This window comes from Rousettus aegyptiacus, unplaced genomic scaffold, assembly GCF_014176215.1.
Source record: "Rousettus aegyptiacus isolate mRouAeg1 unplaced genomic scaffold, mRouAeg1.p scaffold_m13_p_8, whole genome shotgun sequence".
Classification (NCBI taxonomy): domain Eukaryota; kingdom Metazoa; phylum Chordata; class Mammalia; order Chiroptera; family Pteropodidae; genus Rousettus; species Rousettus aegyptiacus.
In genome coordinates, this window is record NW_023416311.1 from 17,037,382 (window position 1) to 17,060,549 (window position 23,168).

Sequence of the window (23,168 nt, forward strand, 5' to 3'; positions counted from 1 at the left end):
GACATCCTGAGATCAGCCAAACAGAAAAGTCCCCGCCCTGTAACCCCACCGACATCCTGGGCCAAAACCTTTAAAAACCGCACCTATAGCCCAGACACATGTGACTTCTCTGGCCCCTTTTCTTGGGACCAGTGAACTTGCCCGCAGACCCTAATAAAGCCTGTTTCATACTTCTCTTTGGCTCAATCTCACCCTCATTTTCGACTCTTCCGGCCGATCACTAGGTAGCTTATAAACAACAGAAATTTATTTCCCACAGTTCTGGTGGCTGGAAGTCCGAGATCAGGGTACCAGCATAGTAGGGTGAGGGTACTCTTTCTGGTAGTTGACTTCTTGTATCCTCACATGGAAGAAAGGGGCTAGTCTTTTTTATAAGGAGACTAATTCCATTCATAATTCCATTCACATTCCACCATCATGACCTAATCACATCCCAAGGGCCCCGCCTTCTAATACCGTCCCCTTGGGTGTAAGATTCCAACCTGTGAATTTGGAGGAACACGAACATTCAGACCATACGATTGTTATACAGAAAATAGATTGACTTTATATTGACCTTCTACTTTGCTTTTTGTCATCTTTATTTTACGATCACTGCAAGCGAATGATGGGCTCTATTTCAGTTGGAATTTCCAAATTGTGGCATCGAATAATCAGAACACTGAATTTCAGAGATTCACAGGGGTCTGGGTGGAGGGAACAACTGGCCAAGCCTAAATTGAGCAGGCTGTCCTGAGCCACGCCCCCTGAAAACAGCAGGGGGTGCCCCAACCCCCATTGGTGACTGGCAGGGAGTGCCTGTGTGTGTCCCTGCTGTGGACTAGGCTCCCTGTCCCAGTGAGGTAGCGAGTGAGCCCAAGGATGTGCCCTGCAGCCTTAGGGACATTGTAGAATGTCTTGCCTTGGAATTTCGCATGATTAGATTGGGGTGATAGGTTTTAAGGAAGCAAATCACAGAGGTAAAGTCCTTTCTTATCACTTAGTATTAAATTAGAACATGCTCTGGAGGCAACGTATCACAAAGTTAGTGTTAACTCTGGTCACCTGGCTGAGGTGGTATGTGTGTCAAGTTTCCCCACTGTGAAGTTACATTTTCCTCACATTCCTATGTGTGTCTTCTGTAGGGGGAAATCACTACGCAGAGCCCACAGTTCAGGAGAGGGGAGTTTGTGTATTTCTCTTTGGTGGATGGTTGAGTGTCTGTCAATTATTTGGAATTCTTCTGCATAGGAGATTTTTATTCAACCTCATTTAAAAATTATATAATCATTTATTTTTACCAGTGTGGTTACCTGGATAGTTATTTTAAGCTCTTGATATAATCCAGTACTACAGGATTTTTTTTTTTTTTTTTTTTTTTGCCTCAGTTCATTCTTACTTTGTCTATTGAGAGCTCTTTTCATTAGCTCCTTTTTCCTTTGGCATGTTACTGGACCAAACCAGGCCCAATTAATGCAGAATTGGGCAAATTCTCCCTGAGTGGCCCTGCACAAGAGAGAGACAGGGATCTTGACTGAGCACAGGAAAGCATTAAAGCACACACCGGAACTAGAGTCAAAAAGTTTATTAGAGAAGGATGGAGAAAAAGATGAAGACAGAAAAAGCAAAGACAAGAAAAAGCAGACAATAAGCAAAGACCAGAAGCCCGGAGTGTTTGGGGAGTTCGTTTGTATATTATTCTTAGTTTCTGTAAATTATAGTTTAAAGACTTTGCCAATTTTTCTTTGATGGTATGGGTATACAGTGTGAAAAGAGTATTTAGCGAGAGTGAGAAAGGAATGGGCCGAGAAAGGCCTGCTGGCAATTCCCAGGCTTCATCCATAGGTTCCCTGGTGGTTTTAGTCATAGGAAAGGAATGATTGTGCTTGTTTTGTGTCCAGCATGACTTAAATGCTCTGTTTTCCTGTTTTCCCTTCACAGTATGGGTCAATGGTTTGTTAGTAACCTTAGCAGAAATCGTCCTTTGTTCTGTAGGTTTCCTGGTGGTCTAGGGGTAGCACCGATCAGCACATTGCAGTCTCTGTTACAGCTTGATTTAACATTTCTTTCTCTTGCTCCCTCTCTACTTTACAATTACTCAGTAGTTGCCAGCCAGAAGACAACTGTGAGATTTCATGAGAAGGCACATACTTTATTTTGACCAGCAAGGACACACAGGGCAGTGGGTGGGGTGGGGGACGTGTCTCCTCCCAAAGTGACCTGTTCTTGAACAAAGGATTGGATTCATCTTTACTTAAGAAAATCATGCATAAATATCAAGGTGAGCGTCATCGCTGCATGTATAGGTGGGAATGTTCCTGTACTTGCACAGTTAGAACACATACTTATGCATGACATATTCAAAATGGCAGAAAATCTCTGCCCCTTGGGAGAGTATGATGATAATAGTTCATGAAAAAGTCGATAGAGTATAGGGTCCTCCAAGCTGCTTTGGCTAGCCTCGGCAGTTTAAGCCGGATCAGTCTCCTGGTCATAGGAATCATCCTGGGTGTCTTCCTGAAATAAACAGTTCTGGCATTCATCAATGTCAAGGAATGGTATAGGTATGGAAGAAAGATTAACTAATTAAGTCTCAGCCCTTCTGTTAAACTCTTAGCGAATTATAGGATATGATTACACACACTTTGTAACATCCATCTAAGTGGGTTTATCAGTTAATCTAAGCAAAATTATGAATTCTAAATAAAAGTTAGTCTGTGCTAGGGTATCCGCAAGGCCGTGTGTTTGTGTGTGTGTGTGTGTGTGTGTGTGTGTGTGTGATTTGTATGTATGTATATGTATATATATATGTTTACAAAATCTGGTTCCCACTATCTGCAATTTATTTAATTCATGGCTCCCTTCCAGATTTCAGACAGAGTGGTTTCAGAGTGGTGTTAGCTACTACCCCCATGAGAAAGACCTTTATAAAATAGAGTTCATTTTGCTTTAGTCTACAGTGCATTTTGCTTTAGTCTATTGTGAACATAAGAAACGTCCAAACCTGTAGAGAAGTTTTGACTTTATTTGACCCAAACTGACACATTGGCCAGGGAGCAAGATCTCAAGTACTTCTGAGAATAATAGTTTTACAGCTTCTTTTATGCATTTGAAATTCAGGAGATAACTAAAGAAGATTATATGGAAAAGCAAGATGGGGATTGGATTACAGGATAGTTAACAAGAGTAGAGCTCTCCTGATGGTGGTTACTTCGAAAAAGAGGCATTTCAAAGGTGTGTTAACCTAGATGCACAGAAACAATGGACAGGGCTTGCTTAAGGCAAAGATAAGCTGGGGTGTGACTACCCACCATGACCTGACCAGTTAGGAATTAATGATCGGGTCACCCTGCAAGGTTACTTTCTGTAGAATCCCTCTTTTTGTCTACACTACAGATTCTCTTTATTTCCAAAATTACTTAGGTCAGCATCTTTTGCCCCATCACCAACAGTAAGTTTTTTTTCATACATTTCTAATACAGTTAGATTCTTTGTTACATTCTGTATTCCATCTTGTGACTCTCCCACATCATAAATAACTTAATTTGAATAGATTATGGTTTACTCTTTGGGCTGTAAAAATGTATGGGTATTGAAAATGCACAGTGGCAGATATCTGTTACTAAATATGCCATAGAGCCATACTTCAAGGTGGTATATTCTGCTTCCTTTCACATAGATGTACCCCAATTTGCTTATACATTCGTATACTGAAGGACAGTGTAATCTCTTTAAGCTTCTAGACATTATGAATAGGACTGCTGTGCATAATTGCATGTTAGTTTTTGTTCGGACATAGTTTTTCACAGTAGTTGCATAAACACTAGAAGCAGAATTGTTGGATCCTAAGGTGAGATTTGTTTAGCTTTGGAAAAAATTGCTAAAGTGTCTTCCAAACTGGCCATATATTCCACCAGGAATGAATGAGAGTTCCTGCCAAAGTGGTAAAGAGGGGCCCTTGGTGGGGGGAGGGGGGAGGCGGTGAGGTGATGGCCCTGGGGTGGGGTCCTAATGTTTCCAGAGAGCTCGGGGCTCTAGGGGCCAGCTTCTTGGCTTGTGCCCTGAGAGAGAATTCAAAGATAAGACAAACAGCAAGCAGGAAAGCTCAAGATTTGTAGAAGCGAAAGTACACATGCAAGAAGGAAGTGTGCGTGAGCTCAGAGATAGAGTTGGCCCAAGGATGTCTGGATTATGAACTTTTGTTCTTGGGGGCAGGGCCTGGAAAGATGGTGCTGACCTAGCTTCGTTGTCTCCCCCTAGTAGGCGGGGAGCTCAGTTCCCCACTCTTTCTTCCCTATATGGTGTTTCTATAACTGTTATGGCAGCAGGTGCATGATGGGAGCTGCAGTATTTGCAATGTGAATGAGATTATAATGAGATAATTAACCACAGGTCATGCCTTGGCCAAAGATGGTGAAAATGGTGTCTAATCTGGAAAAGACTGGTTTGGCTTATCTCCCCTTGCCAGGGAGCTAAAATAGGGGGAGGTCTGAAGAAAAGAAAAAGTTTCCAGAGTCATATCTTGGATGGGGTGGGGGGGGGGCGTCCCTGGACTGTTTATCCTGTCTCGCTAAGATGCCAGCAGCAGTCAGCAGTTCAGACAGAATCAAAGACTGCTCTAACCCATCCATGATCAGCTGAGACTGGTATGCACAAGCCTTTTCTTTCTGTGTCTCTGTCTGGCTGTCCTGTCTCTGTGTGACCTTATGTGACCTCCATGTGCCCCACCTATGTCCCCAAGTGATCCCCCATGTAGTCTTTAGCTGCTCCCAACTTATTTTTTATATGCCTTCTACTAGGCCCCCATATGTTCCCATGTGTACCCCATGTGACCTCCAGTGCCCCTACATGACCCCAATTGCCTCTATGCCAAGTTAACCCCACAAGACTTTCATGGGACCCCCCCTCCGACTGCAACATGATCCTAATGTGACCCCCATGTGACTTCCACATGATGTTCATGTGACTCCTGTGTGACCTCACATGACCCTCACATGGCCCCACATTACTCCCACTTGGCCTTAACTTCACCACTGCATGACCCCTCCCTACATTACCCTCCTGTCTTCCCAACTTGTCTCTCACTGTTACTTTATGTGGCCCTATATGGTCCCCATATGATCCCCTATTTGCCCACCCACGTGGCCCCATTATGCCCCCAAACCTCCCACATGCACGCCATGTGGCCCCCTTGTGTCCCTCTCATCCCCCTAGTTAATAGCTTCTGCTTAGCCTTGCATGTAGCATTAGAGAAAATCTTGCAGCTCGAGTTTTACAAAAATAGCCCCTTACCAGAAACTGCCTTTCCTGATCAGGTAAGGGAAATATGTATTAACCTTATGACCAGATTTACATCAACTAGAGTCAATAGCCGAGCTGGCTCTTCTGATTCTTAAGATTCTTAACCATTGCATATGGGTGTGAGACCAGTCAGTTTTGCATTTCTCCTCCTCCTGCTCCTCCTCCTCTTCCTCCTTCTTCTTTTTCACTGCCAACAGCATCTGGTCTTCCTAGGTGGTCTCCCATCGAAATACTAACCAGGCCCGACTCTGCTTAGCTTCTGAGATGGTTTCTTCTTTACATCTTTAGTTATAAGAGGTCTATTCAGCTAATCTTCAGGTGGTTCTCATGGGTGGTTGTTCTATAATTTAGTTTTAATTTTGATGTGGTCATGGGAGGAAGTGAGTGCAGTGTTTACTTACTCTACCATCTTAACTGGAAGCCTCAGAAGTTTCACAGTCTTCTTCAGACCCCTGCTGGTGCCCGGATGTCTGCAGTCATCAATCACCTCTTGCCCCTCCCATATTCCCCTTCCTCTGATATAAAAGAAGCCTTCATTCTATGCTTTCTTAAGATGACTCTTTAGAACAGTAGTCCACCATCGTTTAGAACAGTAGTCCACCATCGTCTCGGCTTGCTGCCTTTCTGAATAAAGTTGCTTGTCTTGCTCCAACACTTTGTCACCTGACTTATTGGCTATTATGTGGTGAATGGTATGAGCTTAAACTCAGTTACAGTCCTTGGTGCATGAAATAAATACACACAAGTACAGTTTAGAAGGAGCTTCCCCAAAAAGTTTTTAATAGTTCATTCTGCATAAGATCTGCTTAAACTATCACCCCAGAGAAGAGAAACAGGCAGAGAGGGAGGTTCTTTCCCAAACCTACCACTTTGCAGGGAGGGTGAGAAGCGCCTCTGCATCTTGTGTCCAGAGTGCCCACACCACACCCCACAGTGCGCATGGTTGTGGAAAGACCAGGACAATGAAGACACACAGGGTAGCCATGAACAAGGCCATGTCAGTCAGGGAGTGGCACTCAGGGTTAACTGGAATCAGTCATCCTCAGCTGTTAGAAGGCAGGTGGCTCTTAGCACCTGACAGAGGCTCAGAGAGCAGCATTAGTATTTGCTGGTGATTATGGCTTATGGAGGGGGCTAGTGACTATGCTGAGGCAACGGCATCCTCCTGGGGTTTCCCAACAGGGGCATTGGGATTGTCATTTTTTAGAGTTTAGCAGTTCTTATAGGTGTGCATTGCTATCTGATGGTTGTTTGAATTTGTAATTCCTTAATGACATATGATGTTGAGCTTATTTTTGTATGCTTTTTTTTTTTTTTTTTTTACTCTTTGTATATGTCCTGTGGCCAGGTGTCTGTTTATGTCTTTACCCATTTTTAATGGGTTATTTGTTTTAGTTTAAAAAAAAAATATTTTGAGTCTAGATCCTTTATCAGATACGTGTTTTGGAAATATTTTCTCCCAGTCGTGGCTTGTCTTCTGGTTCTCTGAACAAGATCTTTGAAAGAGTAGAAGTTTTTTAATTTTATGAAGTCCACGTTATTAATTATTTTCTTTCGTGGATAGGCTTTTGGTGCTATGTGTTAAAACTCATCACCAATGCCAAGGTCGTGTAGATTTTTTTTATGTTTTCTTTTAGATATTTCATAGTTTTGCATTTTAAATTTGTCTATGGACAGTTTTGAGTACATTTTGGTATAAATTGTTCAGTTTGTGTCAGTGTTCATTTCATTCCATATAGCTTCCAAATAATTTTTCCTTAACTATTTTTGAAGAAGTCATGGAATATTTGGCTTCGTTTCAGTTGGAATTTCCAAAGTTTAATGGATCCAGCAGGTCTGTGTGCGTGGTGGGGTAGGGGCTGGCATCCAGTGAACTGAGAACGGGCGCGTGCAGCAGTATCCTGCTTGCAGGCAGGGGGCGCCCCAGCCACCGCGCTGACTCTCCCGGCGCAGGCGCACTCTTCCCAGGCACTTGGCTGTTTCAGCGCGCCCAGGGTGTTGAGTCTTCTCAGGGCGCGTGGAACAAGTGGGGCCATGTCAGTGTTAACAGGAGCTCTGTTTTCTGAGGAGCCGCTGGGGACACTATGAGGGGAGGAAAAGGTGAGGAGAAGCTACCTTTGCTGACAGGGTTGGGGGTGGGGGTGAGAGGGTGCCAGTCAGCATAGGAAGGGCTTTATATGGAAAACTGGTTTATTAAATTTAGTTTGTGTGTGTGTGGGGGGGCGGTGATAGTGTCTAGGGTCATTTCTGCGCATTCATTTCTGGGATCTCCATTCTGCTCCATTGATCTATGTGTCTCTTTTTATGCTGATACCACACCGTTTTGGTGACTCTAGCTTTGTGATATAGTCCCCCCCCCCCCCCCCCACTAGAGCAGAGGTCTGCAGATTACAGCCTGAGAGCGGAATTCAGCCTGTGGTAGCTCTTATGCGCAGATCCCATGCTCAGGCGTGTTACTGTGCAGTCTGAGTGTTTTTTGTTGAGTTTTAAATGTTCAGCTTATTGTTGTTTCAAGGCGAGAGATTCCGGGATGTCTCTCACTCCGCCATGTTTCTGACATCGTGATACAGTTTGAAGTTAGGGAGTGTGATACTTTCATCTTTGTTCTTTCTCAAGATTACTTTGGCTATTTGGGATCTTTTGTGGTTCCGTATAAATGTTAGGATTGTTTGTTCTATTTCTGTGAAAATGTCATTGGAATTTTGATTGGGATTGCATTGAATCTGTGGGTCATTTTGTGTAGAATGGCCATTTTAACAATATTAATTTTTCCAATCCATGAATATAGGCTATCTTTCCATTTATTTGTGTATTCTTTTATTTCTTTCACCAATGCCTTATAGTTTTCAGTGTCTAGGTCTTTCACCTCTGTATTTAAATTTATTTCTAGGTATTTTATTCATTTTGGTGAAATTGTAAACAGGATTGTTTTCTTAATTTCTCTTTCTGATATTTTTATTTTATTTTATTTTTTTCAATGCCTACAGCACCTGGTATTCCTAGGTGGTCTCCCATCCAGGTACTAACTGGGCCCGACCTCGCTTAGCTTTCAGGATCAGATGAGATCAGGCATGTTCAGAGTGGCATGGCCGTAGACTTCTGATGGCTTTTTATTAGTATATAGAAACGCAGCTGATTTTTGTACGTTGATTTTGTGTCCTGAAAATGTACTAGATTTGTTAATTAGTTCTAACAGTTTTTTGGTGATAGAGTGATGTGGAAAATTGAAATTCAAAAAATCCCACTGTGTCTATCACATCCCAGGTCGCCCATGACACTCTAGATATAGTGGCTACTAATATAATCTTCCCACAGTGTCTTTTAATAACATGTGGATTCCCACATGCGGGATTAGCCTTGCCACTTTGGGTGCTGGATTTGCACAGGGCTTGGCCTCTAATGAAGTTTGATGTCTTCTCTGCTTTAGTGGGTGGTATGGACGTGGTTGTTTCAGAAAGTAATTTCAAATGTCCAGAAAATTTGCAATAGTGGTACAAGTACTCTTTATCACCACACTCAGATTCCCCAGCTGTTATCGCTTTACCACATTTGCCATTGCACAGGAAGTAGTACTGCAGTGTTTTATCTAAAACAGGTGTGCTGTCCTAGGAAGGTCTCCCCCCCCTCCCGCCACCACATAACCCCAATGAGGAAATCATTATGATTTCTACATTATAATCCAATCCACAGTGCCACTGCAACTTTCACCACCTGCCCCAACTGTGTGAAATGTCTTTTTTCATTGTAATCAGTTTAATTTTTCTGTAACTGTTACGGAAACTTTCTCTCATTTTCCCACTGTTGATAGATTTAAAATGCATAGATGACTCCAACCTGGGTGGCCTTTTCTGCTTGGCTTCTTTCACTTAGGATGTTTCAGTGTTCATCCGTGTCCTGACATGTATCAGTAGTTTATTTCTTTTTATTGTGATTAAATATATGCAACACAGCATTTACCATTTAAACCATTGTAAGTATACAGTTCTATGGAATCAACTGCATTTACGTTGTCCTGCAAATATCAACACCAACCATCTTCAGGACTTTTTTGTTTTCCTCAAGTGAAACTCTTTAGCTATTAAATACTAACTCCCCATTCCTTCTTCCCCTCAGCCCCCGGCAACCACACTGATTTCTTTAGATATTTCTTATAGGTGGAATCATATAATATTTGTCCTTCTGTGACTATCTTGTTTCACTTACCATAATGACTTCATTGTACATCTGTGTTGTAGCATGTGTCAGAATTTGCTCAGTTTTTAAGGCTGAATAATATTCCATTGTGTATGTATCACATTTTGTTTATTCATCCATCACTGGACACTTGAGTTGCTTTTGGCAATTGTGAACAGTGCTGCTATGAATATTTATAGATGTGTTTGAACACCTGTTTTCAATTTTGGGAGGTATCTATTTAGGAGTAGAGTTGTTGAATCATATGGTATTTTTTTTTAAAAGCCAAACTATTTTATGCCTAGGCTGTGCCCTTTTACATTTGCATAAGAAGTGTTTAAAGGTTCCAATTTTTGTTGATTATAGCCATTCTAGTATGTGTGAAGAAGTATCCCTTTGAAGTTTTAATTTTCATTTACATCAAGATTAATGATGTTTAACATCCTTTCATGTGCTTATTGACCATTTATGTATCTTCTCTGGAGAAGGGCCTATTCAAGTCCATCTTTAAAATTTAGTTGTTTTTGTTGTTGTTGTTGATGAATTGTAAAAGTTCTTTGTATATTCTGGATAATAGACTTTTATCAGATATATAACATGCAAATATTTTCTTCCATTCTGTGGGCTCTCTCACTTTTTGGGTAGCTTCTTTTGAAACAAAAATGTTTTTAATCTTGAGCAAATCTCATTGTCTGGCGGCCGGGCAAAGGTGTCATGATGACCATCACAAGAAGGTATCTTCAGATGAAAGATGAAGCAGACAACTCTGTAGAATATAACAGAATTTATTATAGGGTACGTTACTATGGAAAGATTGGGTAGGAGCAGAACAAGCAACCCAGTAATTCCACACAGATTATTCTTTGCTAAAAGACCCCTGTTACAGTACTTTTTAAATAGTATAAGTTGGGTACTAATGACTGACAGGACAAAGGGATAAAGAATACAGTAGTGCCAGGGCCATACCTCCTGGTGGTCTTATGATAGATAATTGTTTATAATTGATACTATTACCAGTTTGATATTTATTTTAATTGTCATGCCATTCCAGCTGTTACTAACAAAAATATTTATGGCTATTAATATTAAGGGACACAGAGTTATCAGTGAGAAAGTTTTGATATGCTTGCTAAGGACAGTGAGGTTGTCAAAGACCACAGCGCGAAAGGAGAGCATGAAAGGAGATGGTTTTTTTTGCATCTACATCTATACAATCATTACCTATTTTTTCTTTTGTTGCTTGTGCTTTGGTGTCAGGTCTAAGAAACCATTGCTAAATCCAAGGTCATGAAGATTTAGTCCCATGTTTTCTTTGAGTTTATAATTTTACCTCCTACATTCAATCTTTTTATCTATTTTGAGTCAATTTTTCTATGTGTTGTGAGGTAAGGGTCCAATTTCATTCCTCTGCATATGGATAATCAGTTACTAGCACCATTTGTTGAAAAGACCCTTCTTTACTCAGTTTAATGTTGTCTGCCCTTGTCAACATCAAATGACTATAAATGGGTTTTTTTTTTTGGGGGGGGGCTCTCAATTCAGTTCCTTGATCTATATGTATAGCCATACACTACATAATGATATTTCAGTCAACGATAGACTATATATAACAGTGGCCTCATAAGATTATAATGGAGCTGAAAAATTTTTATTGCCTAGTGACCTCATAGCTGTCCTAATGTTGTAGCACAGTGCATTACTCACATGTTTATGGTGATGTTGGTATAAACAAACCTACTGTGCTGATTGTCATGTAAAGTATAGCGGATACAATTATAAGTAGTACATAATACTTGATAATAAATGATCATGTTACTTGTTAATGTATTTACTATATTTGTGTGTTTATTAATGTATATACTATAATTTTGTCATTATTTTAGAGTATATTCTTTTTACTTATAAAAAAAGTTTTCTGTAAACTGTGTGCTAGATTATGCCAGCAGTGGCCTCATACATCTTGTACTTACCATGTCTCTTGATTGTATCATTTTCTCTCAGGTTTGATTTAATCTCATGTTGTTTTGTACAGTAACATGCTGTACAGGTTTGTAGCCTAGGAGCAATAGGCTACACCACAGAGCCCAGGTGAGTACTAAGCCGTACCATCTAGGTTTGTCCAAGTTACTCTATAATGTTTGCACAATGATGAAACTGCTCGTTGATGTATTTCTCAGAATATATCCTGTCATTAAAGTGGTGCATGACTGTATATGACTGTATTACAAAGTTTTATTATCTGTTGCTTTATAGTAATAGTTTAAATTAGTTAAGTGAGCCTCCAACATTGATAATCTTTCACAAGATTGTATTGGCTAATCTGTTTTTTGACATTTCATGTGAATGTCAGGATAAACTTGTACATTTCATAGGCATCACATCATATCTGTAGATTGTATTATGTACTATTCCTTCTTAACAATATTAAATCTTTCCATCATCATGGGGTGTCCTCACATATATTTAGGTTTTTAAAAAATTTATTTATACAACATATTATAATTTTAGGTTACAAGTCTTGCACCTTGGTTAAATCTATTCCTAATCTGTTTTATTTTGTTATTTTGTTGCTTTCTTTTTTTTTAAATTAATCTCGACATTATTTAAAATAGAGTTACTTTCTTAAATTCCATTTCAGATTATTCATTGCTAGTATATATAAATAAAACAGATTTTTTTTGGTGTGTATTGCTATTTTATCCTGTAATTGCTGAATTAGTTTACTAGCTCTAATAATTTTTTGTTGATTTTTTATAAGTTCTATCCTTAAGATGATGCGATATGTGGTCTATGTGAATAGACATAGTTTTGCTTTCTCCTTTCACATGTGGATGCCTTTTATTTCATTTCTCATTGCTCTGGGCAAAACTTTCAGCACACCATTAAATAATAGTGGTGAAAGCCAGCTGGCCTTGTTACTGATTTCAGGAATAAATTTTTCAGTCTTCAGTTTTGAGCATGATGTTTGTTGTAAGTTTTTATGTTGCTTTTTATTTATCACATTGAACAGATTTTCTTTTATTCCTCCTTTCTTGAGTGTTTATATCATGAAATAGCACTGTATTTTGTTTAAATTTTTTCTGTATCAATTGCTATCATCATGTTTTTTACTTTAAATAGTTACCGTGATGTATTACATTGCTTGGTTATGGTTTACTGTTTACAGTTATGGTTTACAGTTTATGGTTATGGCTAATGGTTATGTTTATGATATAAGGTTATGATTTGTGGTAATGGCTTATGGTTTATGATGTAAAGTTATGGTTCAGGTTTTTGCTTATGGTTATGTCTTATGGTTATAGTTCATGGTTTATGATTATGGTTTATTTTATGGTTATAGTTAGGTCTTTGGTTTATCATTATTTACACTTTATAGTTATGGTTTATGGTTATGGTTTAATGGTCTAATGATCTAATAGTTTCATGGTTTTAAGATTTTATGTTGTAAATCCTAAGGTTAGTGGTTATGTTTTATAGTTCATGTTTAGGATGTTAGAAATTTAGGTGTTTAGGGGTTTAAGGCTTTAGAGATTTAGGGCTGAGGGATAGGGTGTTAAGGGTTAGGTTAAGCTCAAGGATCCAGGGTCTGGGGTCTAGCTCAAGTTCTAGGGTCTAGGGTCTAGGGCATGACTTCGAATTACAGCTCTGGCTGTGGCTCTAGAGTCTGACTCGGGTCTTGGATCTGGTGTCAAAGTCTGGGGTTCTGGTTCTAGGTTCTGAGTTAGGTTAAGGGTTAGGAGTTAGGGTAAGGGGAGGAGGTAAGGCTGGGGGTGGGGTTTAGGGTTTAGCACTTAAGGTTTAGCAGTTTGATGTTTGGGGTTAAGGGTTAAGATGGGGGGCAAAAGTTAGGAGTTTAGGGTTTAGGGGTAGAGGGTTGTGGGTTATGCTTATGAATATGGTTTAGGGTTAGAAGTTAGGGTTTAGGGTTAGGGTTGGGGTTATAGGCTTGGGGTTTACGGTTAAAGGTTAAGGGTTAGGGTTTAGGGTGTAGGGTTAAGGTTTAAGGTTAGAGATTAGGGTTAGATTTTATGGTTGGGGTTAAGATTTAGGGTTAGTGTTTAGGGTTAGAATTTATGTGGAAGTATTTCTGGCCAAAGACTCATGCAGTAAATTGCTGATAAATGACTTCCAACTAGAATATACTTTGTCAACAATTTAGGGAGCCATGCAGATTTATTTTTAAGAAATTCAAACTACTTTATAGACCCATTACCATTGTGCTAACTAAGTGAAATCCCCCTTTTTCCGATTTTTTGGGACTCCTAAACCATAGTGTAAAGGTATTCACAAAATACTTGCAGGAATTAATAATTGCATTCCTGTTCTTATTAAGCAAAGCCTTATTAAAGCCTAGAAATTAAGATTTTCATAAATTACTGTTCCGTAAGGTCCAGTGTCATCCCTCACAGCTGCGGCACAAAGGGGATCAAATATTCTGGGGCTCAGACTTTATCTTTTCCTCATCCAGAGATAATTCAAAGAGGTGTTCTACATTTGGGCCTTTGGCAAGCTGCCTACAGTTTCTTTTTGGGGCTTCTGTGAGCTTAAAGATGAAGAACGGTGGCTTAGCCTCTTGTTACACACACACCTTATTGTACCTTTAATTGCATTAAAAAAACAACACATTGATTTTGCCTGGTTGTTAAAGGGCATTGTGAAGACGGCACACATACCAGTGATCCACGCCACACGTTAAAGGATGTACTGAGGTATTTGGGGAGATTTCGAGTACTTCTAAGGAGAGTACAAGACAAGCTTCCTGCCTACCCTGGGGTTGTGGGATCAGTTGGGTTACAGAAGTGCTTTTTGGTAACTGTGGTGTCCTGAGAAGCATTGAGACAGGGTTTGTGCCTACTGGAGATTTAAAATTTAAGTTAGTGGTTTCTTCATGCTTTGGAAAGCTTTAGCCTGTCTTGAATGACTTTGAATACTCCGAACTGCTGTTTAAATGAAACGACAGGGAAGTAGGAAAGGAAGATGCTTTAAGGTTGTCTGGTGAGGTCTTCTACAGGGATAAATTAATTGGCTCAGGAGATTTCATGTTCAGAGAATAATGAGAGCTGCGAGGGTCAAGGGCTATGGCTGGAATCTAGCTAGAGCTGGTTATCTGGTATAGGGAAGGGGTGGGGGTGGGATCGTTTGCAGGGAGGAGGAGTCTGTGGCTCTTTTGGCTTGGTGCCGATAACTCCATCTCAGGCCAAGCACCAGCGTTCCACCCAACTGTTTCAAGACAAGGAGAGGGCCAATCTGTGGATGCTTTGAGAAGTCTTCTGATGGAGGCTTGGGAGAGGGGAAAGGAGTGACACAGGAGGCAGTATCATTCATTCTCTCCACCTCTTCTAAGGTCGACCAGAGACTCTTTGGAGAATGGTGACCATAGGTAATTTGATTAAGCAACAGGGAAATAATTCTGGTTGGGATTTAGGCTTTAAACTAGTAATTATAATAACAATATGTTCCCTAAAGTCTGCATGCACATTTTCAAGATGGCAAGGAAAATATATTGGTAGAATTGCAGTGATATTCATTGCAGCAACCACAGTATTACTTACTGAACACAATGCTAAGTCCCTACCATGCATTTCCCCTTCAAATCCTCACAAGAACACCAAGAGATAGGTGATATTAATATCCCCCTTTTAAAGATGAAGAAACTGAGAAACAGAGGAATTATAAGTGGGGCTGGGAGTCATATCTGTGCTATGATTCCAAATCTATGAATTCTTCTCTTGTATAAATCATTTTCGTCAACGCGAATAGATCATCAACATTATGTGAAACACTTGGGTTAATTTTTAAAATCTGTTCTTGCCTTTGTGGGACTAATATGCAAACCCCAAATTCTCAAGCAGGGCTACGTGCTGCCTGGGACCTCTGTCAACTCGAGAGCACTTGGGTCTGTTCTCTTATAAGCGAGAGGGGTTTCTATGAAGCCTCTGGTCTCTCACTTCGGGGGAGAGAGTGGTGCGTCAAGAGAAAGCTCCAGAGGATCACAGGGGGGGTCCCGTTACCCTCCCAGGTGGTTTTAAGAACGGACGATTTGAGAAAGCTCTCAATAGTGACAGAAAATGTTGTATCAGAATCATTTGTGGCTTTTTATGCCACTTAATGTTGTTGATTTTGAAAAGTAAAAACTTTACCCAATTAACTGTTGCTTGCCAGAAAACCATAGGTGTATGCATTTGTGACCCTTTATATATCAATTTATTAGCTTGTTGACCAGAAAAACACAGGTTTCTATAGTGAATGTTAATCAGAATCAACAAGTTTAAGGAGCATCTGCAAACTTGACTATGCAACCCTATTTTCATATTTAGTTAGCTCAGTGAGATGAGTTTACTGCTTTAGAGCAAAGCAACTGTGTCTGCTGAGAATCAGCAGGGCTGTGGTGTGATTGAGTATGCACAGTGTTAATGGTAGTTAATTGGATGAACATAAACTCAACATCTGTACAGCAGCGTTGAATCTTTTTAAGTTTTCCTGCAAGTAGGAGTGTGTTTGTTTGAACAACCTAACAATTCTGAAGCTTTGTTTTAGAAGCAGCTTTACATTTTGAATTAGTTTAGGTAAAGCAGGTATAGAAAAAGAAAGGCCACCTCCTCCTGCTTTGACAAACTGGGGGCCCCTTTGTTATGAGTATGGTGCCTGTCTGAGAAAGTCGATTTTTTCAATGTGGGTATTTATCTCTTAGTAGTTGTTGTTTTCTCTTTAGTTAACAATGGATCATAAACCACATTTATGCTGATGAAGCAATGAAAAGGGATGGATTAGGGTTAGACCACTCTTGCTTCCTTCTTTCTACCCATCTCTTCTTTAGATAGAAAGCTGTAGGGGACCGTAAAGGAGTTCTGCTTTTCCCTTAGGACTAAGGCTGGTTAGCCACCACCCCAGCTTAGGTGCCTTTATGAATGTTCCCATGATGTCCCGTGCATCACTCTGTTTCTGTACTTCCTTCCACCTCGTTTCCATATTATAAACTAATTCGGCCTCCTCCATTGTACTGTGAACTCCTGGGAGGTATTATTGCCACTTTACCCTCAGCACATGGTTGGTCTAACATCGCGTATTTTGTATTTGTAGGGGTGAGAAGCGAGAAAAGAAACAAGGGTACTAGATAGAAACCCAGAAAGAGAACTAGCTATCGGATGAGGTGACTGTCATTTGAACCAAGAAGGTGCAGGTAGAGAACAGAAGGGATACAAGACATTCGTTTCTCATTCATTCAGCCAGCACGTCCGACTAACCAGCCAGCCACGTGCTCTGAGAAACTGAGCTTCTCACCCCCGGCCTCATTGGCTGCCCAGTGCCCTTACAACAAAGGGAACTGCCTAACAGGGGCCTGCAGGGGCTGCGTGATGTGGCCTCTTCCTACCCCCCATAGTTGTGTGCCAGGCTCCTCTCACTTAGCTGCCCTGGTCCTTGCAGGGCTCCTTTCAGCATCCAGAACGCACCTTACCCCTTCCCTCCTGACTTTCACATTGGCTGTTCCTTCCACCTGCGGTGTAATTCACCAGTTCATCCTTGAGGACTCAGCTTAAATGGCCCTCCCCCTGGAAACCTTTCCTGATCTAACAGGGTCCCCATCCCCACCCACGTTTACCTCTCTGTACACAATTTGTTTCTTTCTCAGCGTTTATCACAATGCATGTACTTATTAACTTGCTTATCAACTGTTTCCACTTTCCAGCCCCTACGAAAATGTCAGCTCCATGAAGATGGGGACTTTGCCTTGTTCTCTGTGACACCCCAGGGCCTGACACATAACCAGTAATTATTCAGCACATGTTTACCAAATTAACTTCTGGAAGAGGAATGTAGCAAGTGTGTCCTGCTTTGGTATAGGGAGGTTTTTAGGATGACAAGTGAGTCTGTTTTTCAGGACTCTAATAGCTTCCATAGGTACAGTTGCATAATGCCATGAGGCAGGTGGTATGGAGTCACCGGGTGAGGATGAACTCTCTCTCTGTGCTCTTGTCATCCACCTGCCATGGCAGACAGAAAGAAACATTCTTTTTCTGTCGTTTAGTTTGACAAAATCGAAATCATGTTCACATCTCTCTCCTCTCCCTCCCTCCCTACCCCTCAAAACCCTACATTTCCTAATATTCTAATTGCATTATCAAGCGTTCTGTTTGGTTCATTAATTTCTTCCCAGATGATTTGTTCCTAGTAGGGCTCTAGCAAATTCTATCCATGTGTAATAAAGCATCTTGGAAAATGCTGCGGTTTCTTCTCAGTCGTAGGGCCCGGAGTCCACACGCTAATTCTTGTGCCCCTGCAGTTTTATTCTCCTTCTCACAAACGTGGCCCCTTTAGCTTCATAATTAAACCTCTTTAATAATTCCATAGCAGAAGGGACATTTCAAAATTGTACTTAGGCCAACATTTCATTGGAGTTGTCATGAGTCACTTCACTGGGATATATATACTCAAGGTTATATTTTGCCATCTAAACAAAGTTTCTCGAAGAGGAATTTGAGATAACTAGGAAGCTGTCATAGTGTTATGGCACCAAAAGAATTAATGGCTGGGATACTGCTAGCGCCTGGAAACTCCTGTAGCAGAGACCATGGACATGCGTTGACAGAGGGCACCTGTTTCCTTTAAATAGTACCTGTTCAGAGTGACGTCAGAAAAATGGCAGGGTGAGAGACGTCCCCATTTCTCTCCCCTTGAAATAACAGCAAGCTGAACATCTAAAACTCAACAAAAAACACCCAAACTGCACACCAGCAGGTCTGAGTGTGTGATCTGCGCCTAAGAACTACCACAGCAGGGATCCAAGAAGCTTAGACGCCACCTACTGGAAACCAAAAGGAAAACACCTTCCTTTCAACAGGCTAAAGAGAGACCTTTATATAATAAATCTTTCTGGAAAAAAGCGGAAAACACTTCCATTAATGCTCAGGCAAGGAAATAGTCCATCAAACACCATGAACAACCAAGGCGACAAGGCAGCTCAGAAAGAGAAAAATCTCCAGAAAATAAGCTTACAGACATAGAAATATGTGACTTAAATGACAGAATTCAGGATGGTACTTCTGAAAAAACTCAGTGAGTTCCAAAATGAGTCATATCAACAATTTCAGGAATTGAAAAAATAAATTAGCAGAGCAAGGAGATTAAAACCCTCAAAAAGATCCAAATAGAACTTTTGGAGATAAACACACTGCAAGAGTTGAAAAATGAAATAGCAAACTTGGGAAATAGAGTCGACCAAAAGGAAGAAAGGATCAGTGATATCGAAGACAGAAATCTAGAAATAAATCAGAAGGAAGAAGAGAAAAACCGAAGAATGAAAAATAATGAAAGAGAAATACGGGAACTAGCTGATACCATCAGGAGAGGAAACATAAGACTAATGGGGATTCTCTAAGGGGAGGAAAAGGAGCAGGGATTAGAAAGCATTTTCAGACAAATAGTTGACGAGAATTTCCCAAATCTAAGCTTGGAATTCAAGAAGTCAACAGAACATCCAATTATCCAACCCAGAAAGGCCTTCTCCAAGACACATTATATTAAAATTATTAAAAATCAACAACAAAGAAAGAATTCTCAGGGCAGCCAGGGAAAAGAAGATGGTAACATATATAGGAAAACCCATTAGACTGTTGTCGGACTTCTCGGTACAAACCTTACAAGCCAGAAAGGAGTGGAATCAAATTTTCAAACTATTAAATGAAAGGAACTACCAGCTAAGAATAATGTATCCACTTTAGATATGATGAAGCTCCACTTTAGATATGATGAAGAAATAAAGACCTTTCCAGACATACATTTTCACAAGTGTAAACCTATCAAACTAAACCTGTTTCCACTTCCATAAGTTGTAACACAGCAGAGCTGATTTCTCTTCAGGTGTATTGAATCAACGTTTTCTCAGCGTCTTCAAAAATATTTCTCTCCTACTTCATGCAGCCTATTCAAAGAGGCTTCAAACACCTCAGTCACTTCAAACATTCACTCCTTGAATAAACAGGAACAAATGAACAGTATCCTGGCACCTGTCAACTTATTAAGAGCCAAGGAAAACCACTCAAAATAAATGATGATGAATTCTTGGTCTGGTAATGTTGACATATATTGTATTCTTAAAGCACAGATACAGGTTCATTGCATAATAAACATAATGCTTTGCCATCTGAAAAAAAATAAAGTTTCTCCAGGTGGCCACAGGCAAGGTGTTCATCTCCTCTCTGTCCCCGGCTAGACTTGGGAGTCAGGGGGATGTCTGAAAGACCTGCTTACCAGATGTGATGCTTCCATGCAAATGAAACTGAGAGCGAGTGGAAGTCAAGAAATTTTAACTGAGTATCCACAGGATGTGAAAGGACTTGGGGATACAGTTCTTGCTCCCAGGATGTGACAGAATTCTCAGAGCAGGGGATTGTGTAATTGTGTCTAGAATGTCTATAAGGCATAGGCCAGGTTTTGGGTAACCTGAAATAATCAAGATGGGTCCTGGGTACCAATCCCTTGACATTCCTACATTAAAAATCATCATCATCATCATCATCATCATCATCATCATCATCATCAATCATCTAGAGTAATCCCCCAACTTAAAGATGAGGAAACTGAACTTAACACCAAAAATACAAAAAAAACAAACCAAAACACAACCCAAACAATCCAATTAAAAAATAGGCAGAGGACCCGAACAGATATTTTTCCAAAGAGGACATGCAGGTGGCCAATAGACATGAAAAGATGCTCAGTATCACTAATCACCAGAAAAATGCAAATTAAAACCGCAATGAGATATCACTTCACACTTCTCATAATGGCCATCATCAATAAGTCAACAAATAATAAGTGTAGATGAGGATGTGGGAAAAAAGATAACCCTTGTGCATTGTTGGTGGGATTGCAAATTGGTGCAGCTACTATGTAAAACAGTATGGAGGTTCTTCAAACAATTAAAAATATAACTACCTTGTGACCCAGCAATTCCACTGCTGGGTATTTATCCGAAGAAATCCAAATCACTAATTCAAAGATAAACGCATCCCTTTGTTCATTGCGGCATCATTTACAGTTAGTCAAGATATGGAAGCAATCTGTGTGCCCATCGTAGACAAGTGGATAAAGACGTGGTACATATATACAATAGAATATTATTCGACCATGCAAAAGAATGAAATTTTGCCATTTGTGTCAACATGGATGGACCTAGAGGGTATTATGCTAATTGAAATAAATCAAGGACAAATACCACATGATTTCATTTGTATGTGGAATGTAAAGAACAATATAAATGAAAAACAAAACAGAAACAGACTCACAGATACAGAGAACAAACTGATGATTGACAGATGGGAGGGAAGTGGGGGGCTGGGTGAAAAGGTGAGGGGATTGAGAAGTACAAATTGGCAATTGTAAAAATTATCATAGGGATGTAAAGTACAATATAGGGAATCTAGTCAATAATATAGTAATAACTACATATGGTGCCAGGTAGGTACTAGACTTATCAGAGTAAATTATATAAATAACTAACTACTATGCTGTGTACCTGAAACTAATAAAAAATAATATTGAATGTCAACTCTAATTGAAAAAAAAGGTGAAACCGAGGCCCAGAAAGGACCAGAGTCAGTTATTCCCACTCATATTTTTTGGTTCTTCTTTCAAAATCAGTATTTCCAAAATTCTGCATTAATTTCTCACAGCGATCATTAGGTCATTTCATATTTCAGTGGAGATAACTTAAAATTTATACAGTCCAGTGACATAAAGTTGTCCCTGGTCTCTGGTTCCAAGGGAAGTTCTCAGCGAATTACGGATATTTTGACAATCTCATAAAGATATATCCGGATTCATTATTGCATGTAAACAGTCCTAAGTGGAATAAATATTCATATGTATTATGGATAAGCTTGAATTTTTTTCTTTTGGAAATTTTATTCAAATTTAGAAACAGATCTTAACCCGGTAGAGAAGAGGCAGGTATTTTCTATTTTAACCTAAATTTCCTCAACAAATTGAGCAGTAAATTGCAAATAAAAATGTAGGATTTTTTTCAGAATTCAGGAGAAACATAAGATTAGTTTCGTGCTTTAATTATATTAACCAGATAAGCATTGAAATGGTAACCCTGCCCCCAAGTCTTCGCTCTCCAAAATGATTCTATCAAATAAAATATGGACTTCTCTCCCCACCCTTGGAGTGCTTGAGCTATAAGGGCTGTTCTGCTAACTGCAGCTTTCAATTTTACAATTTTCTGAATGGGGAAAAGATGATTAGGGAAATTTTCATAATGAAAATGTTGAAAATTACTCATCATAATACCACTTTGAACTGTTGATATCCGGTGAAGGCCAAAACAAAATATCCAGGAATTCTGTAAGTAGATATGGTTTGGATTTTTAAATACAGTTCTAAAACACCAACAGTGTAGGATGGTTCATGTGAACAACAAAGAGTTTTAGGAGCAAGTGGGTGGAGCCTCTCCCTGGAGGCTAGGGAATACACACATGCCCGTTTTACAGAGAATTGTCGAGATACGAGATTGAGTGGCTTTTTAAATCAAGTGGCAGAAACAGGTATCCCCTGCTTTTTGAAAGTGCACATCGCCACTTTGCTTTAACTGAAGACCAACATTAGTACCTGTTTTTTGCTAACCGAAAGAAATCCAAAGAGGAAAAATAGCATTCGGCATTTGCTTTGCAGCAGCCGTTATAGAGGCAGTGGCCCCCCAAGCAGGGAAAGTGGTGCCACCAAGCTTCCCAGAAGTGACACTCAGCATGTCAGCATCAAGCTGCCACAGCATTGAACTGTGTGAGCATCTGTGCTTTATCTCCATTTATTTTGTGCATCATTAGCAACATGGGTGCTCAGGCGTCAGAAAAGCCTGAGAGAGCTCGTAAGGAAGGGTGTCATGCTTTGCGTAAAACTGGATGTAATAAGCGTATTTGGTATGATTTGGCAGGTTATTTATTCGTTTGTTTTTGGTCTGGAAATGCTAAAAAGTGAGTCTGATGTAAGGAGGAGGCAAGAGAACTAAAAGTTAAATCAGTCTGTATTCAGAGACTGCAACATGCTGATCAGCCCCACGGCTAGATCTCTAGGAAACTTCCAGAACATAGGAAGATTTCTGCTAGGTTTCCCATGAAGGGAAAACAGGAAAAAACAGTGTCTTTAGGTTGATGCCCTACACGAAATAAAATCATTCATTCCTCATGGCCAAAACCACTGGAACCTATGGATCAAGGCTGGGAACTGCCAGCAGGCCTTTCACGCTACATAGTCTTACCTTTCACGCTACATGCCTTTACTTTCACACTGTGTGCCCACACCATCAAAGGAAGGTGGGCAAACAAAGTCTTTAAACTGTAATTCATAGAAACTAAGAATGATATACAAACTGAATTCCCTCGACACGGGGTCCCTCTCAGTGTCTTTTCTCTGTCCCTTTCCGTCTCTCTGTCTGTCCCTCTCAGTCTCTCTCAGGCTCTCTCACCCTCTGCCTCTGAGAGGAGACCATGCTCTGTCTGTGGAACGTGACCTGTTCTTTAACAAGTGTTCCTTTTGACTCTCACTCTGGCGTGTGCTTGAATTCTTTTCTGTACTCAGTCAAGAGCCCCTTCTCTCTCAGTGCAGGGCTCCTCGGGGGAATTTGCCCTGTCCTGCGTCAAGTCCATGGAAATTAATGGTAATCGTTTCTTTGCTTTACGCCATTTCAGCTTATGAAAAGTTTCATGGGGACTCTCTAC

At 40.2% G+C, this 23,168-nt stretch overlaps 1 pseudogene; it reads right to left on the minus strand.

Moving 5' to 3' along the window:
• Positions 1-8,258: 8,258 nt before the first annotated feature.
• On the minus strand, positions 8,259-8,377 carry LOC118607458 (annotated as a pseudogene).
• Between the last annotated feature and the right edge of the window lie 14,791 nt (positions 8,378-23,168).